This window comes from Anser cygnoides, chromosome 4 (genome assembly GCF_040182565.1).
Source record: "Anser cygnoides isolate HZ-2024a breed goose chromosome 4, Taihu_goose_T2T_genome, whole genome shotgun sequence".
Classification (NCBI taxonomy): Eukaryota; Metazoa; Chordata; class Aves; order Anseriformes; family Anatidae; genus Anser; species Anser cygnoides.
Genome location: NC_089876.1, coordinates 5,006,420 through 5,019,618, shown reverse-complemented (window position 1 = coordinate 5,019,618; position 13,199 = coordinate 5,006,420).

Here is a 13,199-nt window from a genome sequence, read left to right as displayed (position 1 = left end):
CAGAATGAGTGCAGGGTAAAGGAACAGAATTCCAGGAGTGAATTTACAGCAGTAAATAAAATAGGACTAAACACATTCTCTGTCCCTGTGGTAAAATGCACAGCAAGGCTTAATGGTGGCTGAACTCTTCTCCCAGAGAACAGGGCAGCTTCAGCATGTCTATGGAGAACAGTCCTTGGCTGTTGATATATAGCTGTGTCCAGGCACTCTCTAGAAGCATGATAGCTGGCCTGGGTCGAGACCATGTCAGGTAGAGACAGTCAAGAAGGCCAGTATTTTTGTGTGATGACCAGAAGCAGTGAACACATTCTTGTGTTAAAGCTGCAGATGAAGACTGTGGGGAAAAAGACAAAATACTGGGCATCATCTACTGTTTTAACTCCTTAATAGGAGGGTATAGACAGGGTGGAGGCAGAGGTACCCATTCAAAGGACTAGTCAACAGACACAAGCTGCAATAAAAGAAATTCCTATGAGATATTATTATAATTAAAACTATTTCCATAGTGTGGGTAAAACATTTGAACGGGGGGCCAGAGATGTGGCAGAATTGCTACCCATGGAGATTTTCTAAACCAGACCAGACTTTGCCATCTATTGCTTGGTACTTGATATGTATTTTAATCTTTACATTTAGTTGAAGTTTCATGCTATGTTTTGGCTGCAGTTGTCCAGTATCTTTGTTTGAATTTGTACAAAAGTACAATTCTAAATCTGCTATGTGCAGTAGAAGCAGTTACACTCAAAACTTTGCTACTAATGTTCCTTGCTTATGCCAGAGATGGCTAAGTGTCAAGATGATGCATACCGACCATAAAATATTTTTTCTGGATCCCCTGAAACGTAAGGCAATCAGAAGACAAACCCAACTCATGATATGGTTTTATGTGTCATAAATATGAGCATGAAACAGGTCAAGCATGGAAGTCAGCTCCGAATACCACAATATGACTGCAATGGTGTGGCCCTCAAATGTGATTAAGAAAAAAAGAGCCTTTAACACCTGAAGATGTACTCACTATTTTATACCCAGTAGCATGTTATAATGCTGGACTAAGAATATTTAATTTGAATCTCAACTCTCATTCTGTCATTTTTTTTTGTCTGAGGAATGTAAAAAAAAGTGGAAGGGGTGCTGGCACATTACAGACCCCACAGTAGTGCCATAAAATCTTAGCTGACAAAACATGAAGCTAATGAATTGATTAATGCTGTTATCAGAATAGGTTTACCCTTAGAAAATTCAACAGATCAGGGCACTAATTTTATGTCTTCTCTGTTAAATGAGGTATGCAAGCTTTTAAAATTCCCCCTTTACACAGTTTTGTATCAGCTAGAAACAGATGGGCATGTAGAATACTGTAATCAAACACTTAAGCAGATGCTAAGAAAATTCATCAGCAGTGAACCAAAACATTGGGATAAATTGTTACCTTTTGTTTAGTTTGTCTATGGGGAGGTCTCTCAATCATCAATCAGCTGCTCCCCACACCTTTCCAAAAATGCTCAGAAGGCATGAAATGCTCTGAAGTTGTGACATTTGCAAATTACCCAACATTGGCAGCATCACGTTTTCACCCAGATAAGATTCTTTTTAATTCTGTTGTTCAGATAGGTAAATCAAGGCCATGATCCTGCAGATAGATCCACACAACTGGAAGGATAGAATATGTACATGAATGACCGCAACAATCAGAATTCAAAATAGGGAAAATGAAATATTTCTTTATGAAATATTGGGACCTGAGACTGAAGAAGCTGAACAACTCTCAATATAAAAACAGTGACATTGAGACAAAGATACCTATTAGTCACTTTTATGCTCCTCTGAATGGACATACCATTCTCTAGAACAATTGAGAGTAGTGTTAAGATAGGGGATAGATGGATTTGCACATGTAGCAGGATCCTGGTGAGCCGTGAGTTCATTTCCTAGATCTGACAATTTCGCAGTGTATCTGGGCTAGGTTATTCATGGCCAGCTCCACAGACAAGATGTTTTAATGCTCAGGGTTGCTAGATTAAGGTTAAGTATGTTGGTCTGAATTGACCTCAGTGATTGTCAATTGATTTCAATTGATTGTCAATTGCAGTCAATTGATACTGCATTAGTCCTGGAACAATAAACTCTCATACCACTGTACATTTAGTAGCTCAGGTCTGTTCTTACACTAGTTGGACAGAGTTGGATATCTAGAATGTATCTCTGCATTGTGCTGGCCAACAAAAGATATACGAAACACAATGAAGTCTTTCAACTATTTAATTTTCAGTAATGCACTGTATCTGTCTATGCAGGATCCTACCTGACCACTGCTAGAAAGTTTAATTGGTAATTAAGATGGCTGTAGAAATAATAATGAAATCATGCCAAGCAAAACCGTATATGTACACCTTTGGTCTTTAGGAGCCGCAATTCTGTTGAATATTGTGGGAGTGCACAGAAGTCTATGAATGTGAATGTTCTAAGTATGCATTAACTTAGATATATAGAGAGTTCAAGTTATTCTTTCCATACAGGAGGCTGTTGGTTAAGTTTTTCAAAATGTTTGTCAAAATCAAAATGCTATATGGAAGAACAAAAATTGTTCTATATTGCTCTAAGATAAACATTTCAATTTCTACTTTGCAAACAAAGAGAAAACATTAGAACCTTTTTCTTTTTGAAACTGCATAATTTTTTAGAATTTATATCCAGTCAAGTTTTGTTCTAAAATGTCCTATGGAAATCAAAAAGTTCCTTTCTGAACTGTTGTAACAAAACATTGCAAGAGGACGGGGAAATATTAACTATTTTAATTTCAGAAGGCAAATTAAGAAATGGATGAGGAAGAACTGACTGTTCAGAAAATATTTGTGAATGATTCCTGAATACTTCAGGTTATCATGAAGTTGTATTTGTGTCACCTAGGTAAAAGCAAAAATAAAAGTAAAACCAATCCCATGTAAGGAGCCATCAGGCTATTAAATCCAAAGACAAGTTTTGAAAGTAAATTTTGCGTCCACCTCCATATAATAATTAAAAAAAAAAAAAAGTGAAGAAAGGAGATACCTTTCAGAAAATTTAAGACATCATCCTTCCAATTCAAATAGCTTCTTCCCCTCCTGTTTTATTTTTTTTTTGTAGTTTCGTGAATGTATGCTATATTGAGAATATCTATTTTCCTTGTCTCCTTTTTCTTCATGTTTCCCTTCTTGATGTTTTCCTTTCCTTGTCATTTTAAAATGCAAGCCTTATGAGAATTCTGAAGTTAAATATTTGAACTCTGTTTACAAGATCACAGGATTTACTTCTTTTTCATCCTTTCTTTGCTCTTCATTTTATTATTTAGTGTTATCAGATTGAATAGGCTTTTTTTTTTTTTTAAATAGCTAAGAAGAAAAAGCAGAGGGGGAAAATAGATAAAATTTAAAAATATATATATTACATAGCAGGATTGTGGAGACCTCAAAAAAATTGTATAAGAACATCTGCTTATCTGTGATAAATATTATCTTTGCTTCTTCCTAAGGAATCAAGTCACTCTCAGAGGACTTGCGAGCAGCCACTTCCCGCTGTGAAGAGCTTAGTGCAGCTTTTAGCAGTGTGGCTCACGGTAAAGTTATCTGCAACTCTATGCTGCTTTGAGCTTGAAAATATTTTGTTTTGCATAGCAGCTCCACAGTCTATCTCAGTACTCCTCCTCTCTAAGTAAAGGAAAGCCAGCAGAACTCTGCCTCTCCATTTCACTAGATGCAATGGGAAAATGGATCTTGCATGCCATTACACAATGCTGAAGGATGGTCTCTTGTGCACAACTTAAAGTCTAGGGTAGCATAGGGAATATGGCTGTCTTCCATGTGTCCCATCTTGTAACTTGTAACATGAATTGGAAAAAAAAAAAGAATAAGCTAAAACGAGAAGAAAATTATCTTACACACAGACAAATGTAATCCTTTAAACTATGTGCAAATCACTTGTCAAAATAGGTCATTTTATGTTCCTGTTGCAAGTTATCAGTTAGAGTTGTTGCAGTGTTGGTGCAAAAAAAATATAATGATGAAGGTGACTCAGGAAACATTTTCTGTGACCAAAACAATAGTGTTTTGTTAATCAGCCCTAAAATTTAGAGCTGGAGGAAATTTTTTGCGTACATCAATGAACTTGATGTTGACAATCAGCAACTTCACTGCCTTTCTTCCATCAGAACATTTTGTTTGCCCTGACAGTGGTGTTAGCCTTTTCTCCAGTTTATGCAAAAAATGTCTTTGTATGAAAGTATTGCACTTTGTGTATAAGGAACTCCGAAACAGTGTAAAAACATTAAACTAGCAAAGGACTAAAAGCATAGGGGACAAATTATTTATAGCAACTGCTCAGTCAGATACAGGGAATGTGAACCAAAACCTGACCTACAACCCAGCACTTGACAGCTTCACAAACTCTCCATCATCCAGTTATTTCCATTTGGCAGTGCATTAAGATATAAAAGGACCATATGTGTGTGTAGACTCATCCATTCTTGTCTCAGTGAATTCTTATATATTGAAGAGGTCACAAGGGAAGCAGAGGGAGTTCTTCATACATCTACATACCTTTTAGGCTGAGGTTATATTCTGTGTTACGTTATCGGAGAGAGATCAGAAGTGTTGCCTGATTGTATGTGATTTGGAGTTGGAAACCAGGCCATTCAATGTACAAGTTATTTGTACTCTTTATCAGATTAGATAAATAACCATAATTATGGTCTACCTCAGAGTCAGCATAGCTTCTCTGCTACCCACTACTGTCACTCAAATGATTTTCTAAATTAGATTATAGATATTCTTGGTCAAAGACATTGCATTTTCTGTTTCTTCATTTGTTTGTTTTCCCAGGGAATTCTGTGGTCAGTGTTATGCAGTGGATGAGACAATGCATAACGACAAGTGTCCCTTCTATGAGCCTGTCCAGTTCGCCTAGGAAGGAGCCGTTCTTACATGTACTAAAAAGGTGGGATTCTGAAGTAAAACCACACATTCCTTTTTGAAATCTTCATCCTGTTAATACATTTTCCTCCTTTTATAAGCAATGCTGTGTTCAGCATAGCATTTATTACTCCTTCTCCATGTTATATGCTTCTTTACCCAAGAGGTCTTCATGATTAATTATCTGGCTGGACTTCTCAGGTACCCAGATCTCACAATGGTTATCTTTCAAAATCCACAACTCCACAAGAAAAGGACAAAAACAGAAATAAACCCCTGAGTATCTGACTCTCTGCTTTAATTGCAAATCCCAGGCTTTTATTTTAAATGCCCAGAAAAGTTACCTTTATTATACTGTTTAGTTTAACTGTTGCTCCCAGATTAACATCTAATTTAAAAGCAGCTATCATTTTCCCTTTGTAGAAATTATTTTTCATAGTAACAGCCTTCAAAGTAGTTAAAGATATCCTTGCTATAAAAGAGCAATAAATGTTTGCAGATATGAATTGCATTATAGTTTATGGTGATTAAAACATTAAACAGGACTTGGTATTTGGTCTTTGAGACTTTTGCAGTAATTTGAAGCAGGCAGAGCTAACAGCAAATAATGGTATTTTTGTCCTCCTTATTCTCAGGACTACAAAGAGTGATGTAGATAGCTAATATCTTTTTTTGTGAAGAAGCCTAGAAGATATCTTATACCTTATATCTTTGCTGTTATCTCCTCCTCTACCTCTAGTGTGTATTTCATTAACTACTCTGACCAGTGCCCCATCAAAGAAGGGGTTGAGATAATGGATCATGACACATTTTTAAGAAAAGAGAAAACAAGGGGGCATCCATCCTTCACTTTTTTTTTTAAGCAGGTATAAAGTTATTATTAAGTGCATTGTGTAAATGGGCAAGTCTCAGGCATGCATAAGCCTCCTATAAATCACGTGGTAGTTCTGTTGTTGGTGTGTTTCTTTTAAATTATTTTTATTTTTTAGGAAAAAAACAACTATATACATAGCTCAACAAAGAATCTAAAGGATCAGGCCCCTGCCTCAGAAGAATCCTGAAGGACATCCATATGCTCCCTCTGGACACAGAGGGACATCGGCATAGAAAAGGCGTATTCTCAGCAGCAGTATATACTGAATGAAATTCCTCACTAGAAGAATTCAATCTCCATGTATGCCAGGCAGTAATCAGTTCTAAAATATACTACATAGGGATGATTTTTTTTTTCTCTCAATGTAAGCCATTCTTAAATACTTTTTTTGGAAAAAAAATAATGCATCTTTCTCCCACAAATGTTCTGAGACAGAAAGTGATTTCATTTTTCATCAACACAGCTTTTACTTTGCACTGAGCTTGACTAGAAAACTGTACACAGACAGATACAGTTAAAGGTGATTGTTTTAGAGTTCTTGCTTAATGCCTTCCAGAGTAGGCATTTTAACTTGTTTATGTCTTCGTTAAAAGGTACAACTTGAAGATGTATTCAGAGAAACAAAACAACTAATTTCAGGCATAAGGATTCAGTCACAGCATTGGGTAGATTTACCTGAACACATCTAGCTATTCCAGGCTTTTGTCTGTACTTCAGCATAGTGCTTGAGATAAGTGGATATAGGCTTTTTAGAGAAATAATTAATAATAATAATAAAAACAATGAGAAAAACTTTTGTAGCTGCATAGACACCACAAGAAGCAGCTACACGTGCTGTGGGCTACATGCTGTGACTCAAATTTGAAGTTGGTGGGAGTTTCTCAGCCACGTCCAGAGAATGTTGGCATGGGCTCAAAAGCACACATTTTGGGTGGTTGAAAGTACTTTGAACAAGTAGAGTATTATTACAAGAACACTTGCAGGTTTGGGCTGACTGTACAACTCAAGTTGTGATAAGGGAGTCAGTTATCTCCCCCATCCAAACACACAAGCTCAGAAAAAAAAATACATTAACAAAAAAAGGAAAGGAGGACAGTATTAAGCTAACTTTTTAATGTCTCAGAACTCTGATCAAGAATGGCTATTACATGTGGCTTTCCCACCTTTTCCATCATGCAGGCTGTATTTGTAACCATTTATATATTCAAAACCCTGCTGTCTACCTAGGAATTTTCTTTAGTATGTAAAAGACTGGATGTAATGCTGCTTTTTTTTTTTTATATGTAATTGAAAGCTGCAGATTAGCTATAGGCACTTTATCCTTTCTAGATCAGAGTTGTTCAAACTTTTCTGTTTCTAGGCTCACATTTACTCGTGTGAGAGTAACTGAGTTCTGTAGCTTGTTTCTTCATTTTACATTGCACTTGAGGCTTTTTTATTATTTTTTTTTAATTTCAAGTGACATTTGGGAAGGCTAGTAAAGCATAAGGATTCCTAACCTTAGAAAACATTACTTTCCATTGTAGAATCTTTATTTTCAGAGATTGGTATAATTCTTAAATAGTTTACAATAGTGACAAATTTCTTTTTAAAAGCATATTACCATACAATAGCTGAATGTCAATGAAATTGTTTTTTGCAAGTGATAATTGTGCATCTAAAGAAAAGCAAAGAAGAAATTATCATCTTTAAGATGGACGTACCTTAGGGAAAGTAAGATACTCTATCAGCTATATTTAGGACATTACACTTCATTTCTTGTTAATGCATTCTTCAGCTTCATTGCTCCCACCCTACTCTTCCTCTGATGTTTTCTCCAAGGTTATAACAAAAATTCACCCAAATTTTCTGGGTCTGGTTTATCATTATATTCAGTATATTCAATGATTAGAAGAACTTGCCTATATAAGTGTAAGAAAGATTTTTTTTTTTGTTCAGGTAACTGTCTGTTTATCATGACAGCAGGACTAATAGCTATGATACCAGCTCTGATGACAGACATTGGGAACAGGGGAACTACTTTTGATGGCTTGATTAATTTTAGGGTAACTGAGATGTCAAATGTTACAAGATCAGGCTGAGTTTTCACTTGCCAGTTTTGGTTGGAAAATTTTCTGTTTTCTTGTTTTTTACTCTCAGGAATAGCTCTCACAACTAAACCGAAACCTGATTTAAGAAAGAATCTGAGTTATTTTGAACATATAAATAATTCATAGCTGCCTTTGTTGCCTTTTTCATTTCTGAGAGGTTTTTATGTCTATGTAATTGTAGCAGTGATCAATAGGCATGATTATTAGAACTGCAGTTGTTGCTACCAGATCATATCTTGTCCTACACAAATAAATCATGACATTTCTGTTGGGTGTATGCAGAATTTTGGTCAAGTAGATCTATTTTATCCCCAAAGAAACAATTCAATTTTATAATAAAAGAACTTGTGCAAGTCTGAGATACACTGAGTGATTATTTAATGCATCACCCTACAGTTCTCTGTGCTATCAGATTCATTGTGAAGATACATGTAGGCAGCTAATTCTAAGAGGAGGTGGGATTTTTGCTATGAATCTCATAAGGACTATAAGGACTAAAGCTTGAGAAAATAACTGACATTTACCACTTTCATTGACATGTTGAAGCAAGTATGTGTGGAAAATCTGAGGTTAGCAATATTTTAATATATTTTGTTGGCTCACTTACAAGCTGACTACCATGCCCAATACAGCAGTTTCAGAAGTTCAAGAAGCCAGAAGCAATCGCACTCTGTTGCACCTATGTTTATTGGATTACAAACAGAAGCCAATAATTAAATGCAAAGCTAGTATCAGTGACAAAAATGAAAGTGAACAATCTCTGAAAAGAAGAATAATTCTGAAAGTTAGAGTTTCTATGGCAACATTGACTTGGACAACCTGCTACAATAAATAACTCTGTTCCTTTGTGGTGGGGGATGCAGGTAGCAAGAACACTGGTAGAAGGAAAACATGGACAAACACCTACACTCTGATCAAGTATGCTCTGACATTATATGAAAATATATGCAAGTCACTGAAGAGCAGGTTTTTGAAAGGTGTTTAGAAAAGCAGTAAGAAACAGGCAGTTAGGTACATTGCAGGCTCTGTGCATTAACAACCACATGGAGTATAAATCAGTCTGTACAAACATATGCCACTCAGGGTCATACATTGTTTACTTACCCTACACTACTTTCACTTTTTGTTTTAAGGGCTGTTCCTGCAGTCAGCTATAAAATTTACTCTGTTCTTTTAATCTCCTTTACTCCAGTCCTCAGGTGGATTGCTTCCTGGAAACAAACATTGGAACATTATCTGAGAGGATTTTACTTGCATGTGATTAGTTACTTCCTGTATCTGAGTTATGGTGTAATGCAAACCAAGATTTAAAAACTCATTACAAGGTACCTTAGTCAAGATCTTGCGTCGCTGATCTATCTCCAGCAGGAAAACTGCCTCCACATTCCTAAAGTTCTGCTAAAGTTCCCAGGGAGAATGCAATATGCATAGTATAAGACAGGCATGGAAATATTTATGAAGTGTGATGAAAAGCATCTGAATGGCAAAAAAAAGCTTAGAATTATAATTTTGAGGTACTGTCTTCCATACACCTGTTTAAATCTCCCCGAAGTTTAAGTATGCATTGCATCAAGACAGACAATTACATTTTCAAAACAGCTTCATTCCCAAATATCTCCTTTTTATTTAGGATCTTAAAGCCTACACATTGGCTAGAACGTGTCTTAGCCCAACACAGATTTGGTAATACTTTTGCCTTGAAGAAACACACTATTAGATCTTGATATCAAGTCACAGATGTGACATTACTTCACACAAGCTTTGACAATTTTAACTATCACATCTGGATGTCAGTGATAGCACATTATGACATACATCCACATCTTGATAATGTGACTTCCTTTTTCCTAAGGCATCTTTGTTCCCAGAGTCAATGCATCTGTGCTTAAATAGTTCAAACAGCAGGACATCTGCTCTCAGCATGTTGTAAAACACAGTATTTTATCATCATACTTCTTTAATATACTACTATTGAGAATTTGTGTAATACAAGAGTAAGATGAGGACCTTCAGGTCATGAAACATCACATGAAGCCAATATAACTTCCCCTAAAGAAGGTCTAAACTGAGGCTACTACTGTAGTGAAGTTTGACATCTTTGTAAGCTAAAGACCCAGCTCTTTTACCTCAGCTCTTTCCTCTCCTTTTCAGAAGTGTCATCTGAATTCAGATAATGGCTCCAAGAACATTGACTTGTCAACAAATGAGCAATAGCCTAGCACTGTAACTCCTGCCAGTAAATGCCAAGGGCAGGCATTTTTCCTACAAAAAAGGAAGGTTTTCTTGCATTTCAGTGTGGGAAGCTGACCTTCATAGGCTGTGAAAATTGTCCCTACATGGGTGGGAGAACTACATCTACTTTCATGGTGGTGTTGGGTGTGAGAGACGTGGCAGTTTAAGACAGTTTAACGACCCAACCTTCACAACTTGCCTGTAAAGACATTCCAGTTTGTTCTAGAGTAGACCTCATGACATTTTTAAATGAAAATTTTACATGTAGCATATATTGTAGAGTGTTACCAGGACCACATGCATCTCCACATGGCACAGGGACTGGTAGATAGATGACTCCTTCCTCAAAAGCCCACAAATTTTCCTGTCACAAAAACATGCTATTTATGGACAACTTGGTCTCAGGCAGAGTGAATTGCATATAAAAACACTCCTGAGTGGACAGTGTTTCAAAACCATGCACAGAGCAAGGATACACCATGAACACTCTGAATTCTGCCCATTTCCAAAGCACCTCTTCAGTTGAGAAAAATAAATTTTTGAAAAATAAATCATTTTGAAAGCCTTTTCTGCATAGACAGTTCTATTCACCTTTTTCTGAAGGGTTACTGTCTGCAAGGCAAAGTTTACAAAAGCAATGCTTAAAAAAACCTGCCACATAGTTTATAGGTTGGATTTAAAGAAATTACATGATGAATAAAAGGCAAAGAAGCAGAAAAGCTTGTCATTTTTAATACAAAGTTGTTTTATGAAATCCAAATAAACAATTTCAAAGCATTTTATTGTCTGAGTGTTTTTTATACTTATAAAATGAAAATATCCTACTACTGCTCCTTGAAATATTAGAGGTATTAAGCATAAGATATACAGCTCATATGGAAAGGCTGTCTCACTCTTTTCATTATCACAGACACTGAAATAAGTTTTGCCTTTATTATCTTAATGTTCCCCAGTAATATGGATATAATCCCACTCTTTAGCACCCCTCTTCTCCTTCTGTACCTGACTGGCTTCACTGCAGGAGGCGAATGCAGTACCAAGAATCATCTGCAAGAGAAAACATGCTATGGTCTCCCCCAGCTGGTGGAGATTTGGGTTGGGGTATGATGCACAGTTTCAGAGGTGATAATATACCTTAAAGCAAAACCTTTGAGAGGACTGTAGATCCACTTATTATTGGATTGCCCTACAATCTCATTTAGCTTTGCAGTACCTTTTCTTGTTCTTGCAGAATTACAAGAAGGATGATCAAAGATACAGGACTGCATTAGCATGATGAGTGTAAAATAGAATAGTACTTTTCAGCCTGGAAAAAAAGATTAGTGGAGATGTACATGACAGATGCTGTGAGTGGCACATAAAAGGTAAAAAGATAGCAAGTCATTCATTGTCTCTTTCAATAAAATGAAATACAAAGCAGGCAGATCCACAGTAAGTTTGCATTTTCAGTGTGTAGCTAAACCATAGTGCTTCTTGCCACAGGCATTTCTGCATCTAAACTTTTAGATGCATTTAAAAAACAACTGAAGAAGTTGAGGACATTTATAAAGTAAATTAACCATGGACTATTAAGTAAATGCATTTTCTCTGGTTTGCAGGACTCTGAACAGTAATTTCCTCAAGTGGGGAAGATATACTCTGGAAAATAATCACAGCTTCTCCTGCTCTTGTACCTTTATCCTTTCATCAAATACAGGTCATGGTGTGTGACAGCATATACATCTAGATGCACACTTCACCTGATGTACCACAGCCATTCCTATGGTGCAAAGCTGTGTGCAAAAATGCCATGTTCTGTCTGGAAAATATAGGGAAATATAACCATATTTTCATGTCAGGAATACACTTTTCTGAATGCTTTGCAACCTGACTTGGAGTCTAGAACAGTACTGAAGCATACACATTGATAAGAACAAATTCATTTCCTGACATACATCATCATACAGGAGACCACCTGAAAAGGGATCCACTAGCTGTTACAATAGCATTCAACAAGTTTGTTGCCATATGTTAGTTGAGGGCTGCTACCACTCAGCAACCAGAGCAGCAGACTGACGGAATACTTCCGGCCCTATCATCCATTCTGCTTCAAAAGCAATTTGCAAATGAAATTCAACAGTAAGACTGAATAGGTATTCTGCTTTATCATAAGAATAGAAAGTACAGAATGAAACAAAATCCCTGGTTACTTCAGTATATCAAAAACATGAGAATATACTAAAGTTACTTAGAATTTACTGACAAAGTTACAGTTAATTGAGAGCAATCAGATCTTATGCATTACTGAAAAGAACCCAAAATCTGTATTATTCTTTTATAGACTTATAAAACCAAATTTCTCTCTAATCTGGAAAGGCCAGATCTACCTCAGCATTGCCAAAATTACATGAAGTGACAAGTACACAACCACAATACCTACTCCTTTCTCCCACTTTTGTTTGTTCTATTTTCACAGTTGTCTAAGTGACTAACTCTACAGTATGTTAATATTGGGCTAGATTGCATACAAGTCAGTGTTATTTATTACTGAATCAGTTTTTCTTCAGATATCCTGTCCCAGCAACTGACTTGCTGTGTTTTGTTGCCTACAGCGTAGGTGGAGTTCAAATAATGGCTAAATTGGAGGTACAATCATTGCACAGCGATACATTTCTTCCTGTTCGTACAAGTTAATAACCATTACCCATAACATACATAGCACACACTGTGCTGGAACATCTGCTGTTCAGTGATGAGACTGGATGTCTTTCATGTGGATAAACTTCAGTCAAATTAGGTTCTTCAGGATTCAAAACAAATAACTGGCAGAACTATTCTCACTTTGTTGTATAGGAAGCTGGGTTACAATTGTAATACACCTTACAACTTTAAAAACTCTGTAACACTGTACTCAGACTAGACTGATCCTTCTTTAGTGATGGTGCTGGGACTTGGACCCTGGAAACCCAGGCAATTTTGGCTGAATTATCCTGATATTGCCCAGAGAATTCAGCAGTGCTGATGTCATCACAGAATGGTTTGGGTTGGAAGGGACCTTAAAGATGATCTGGTTCCAAC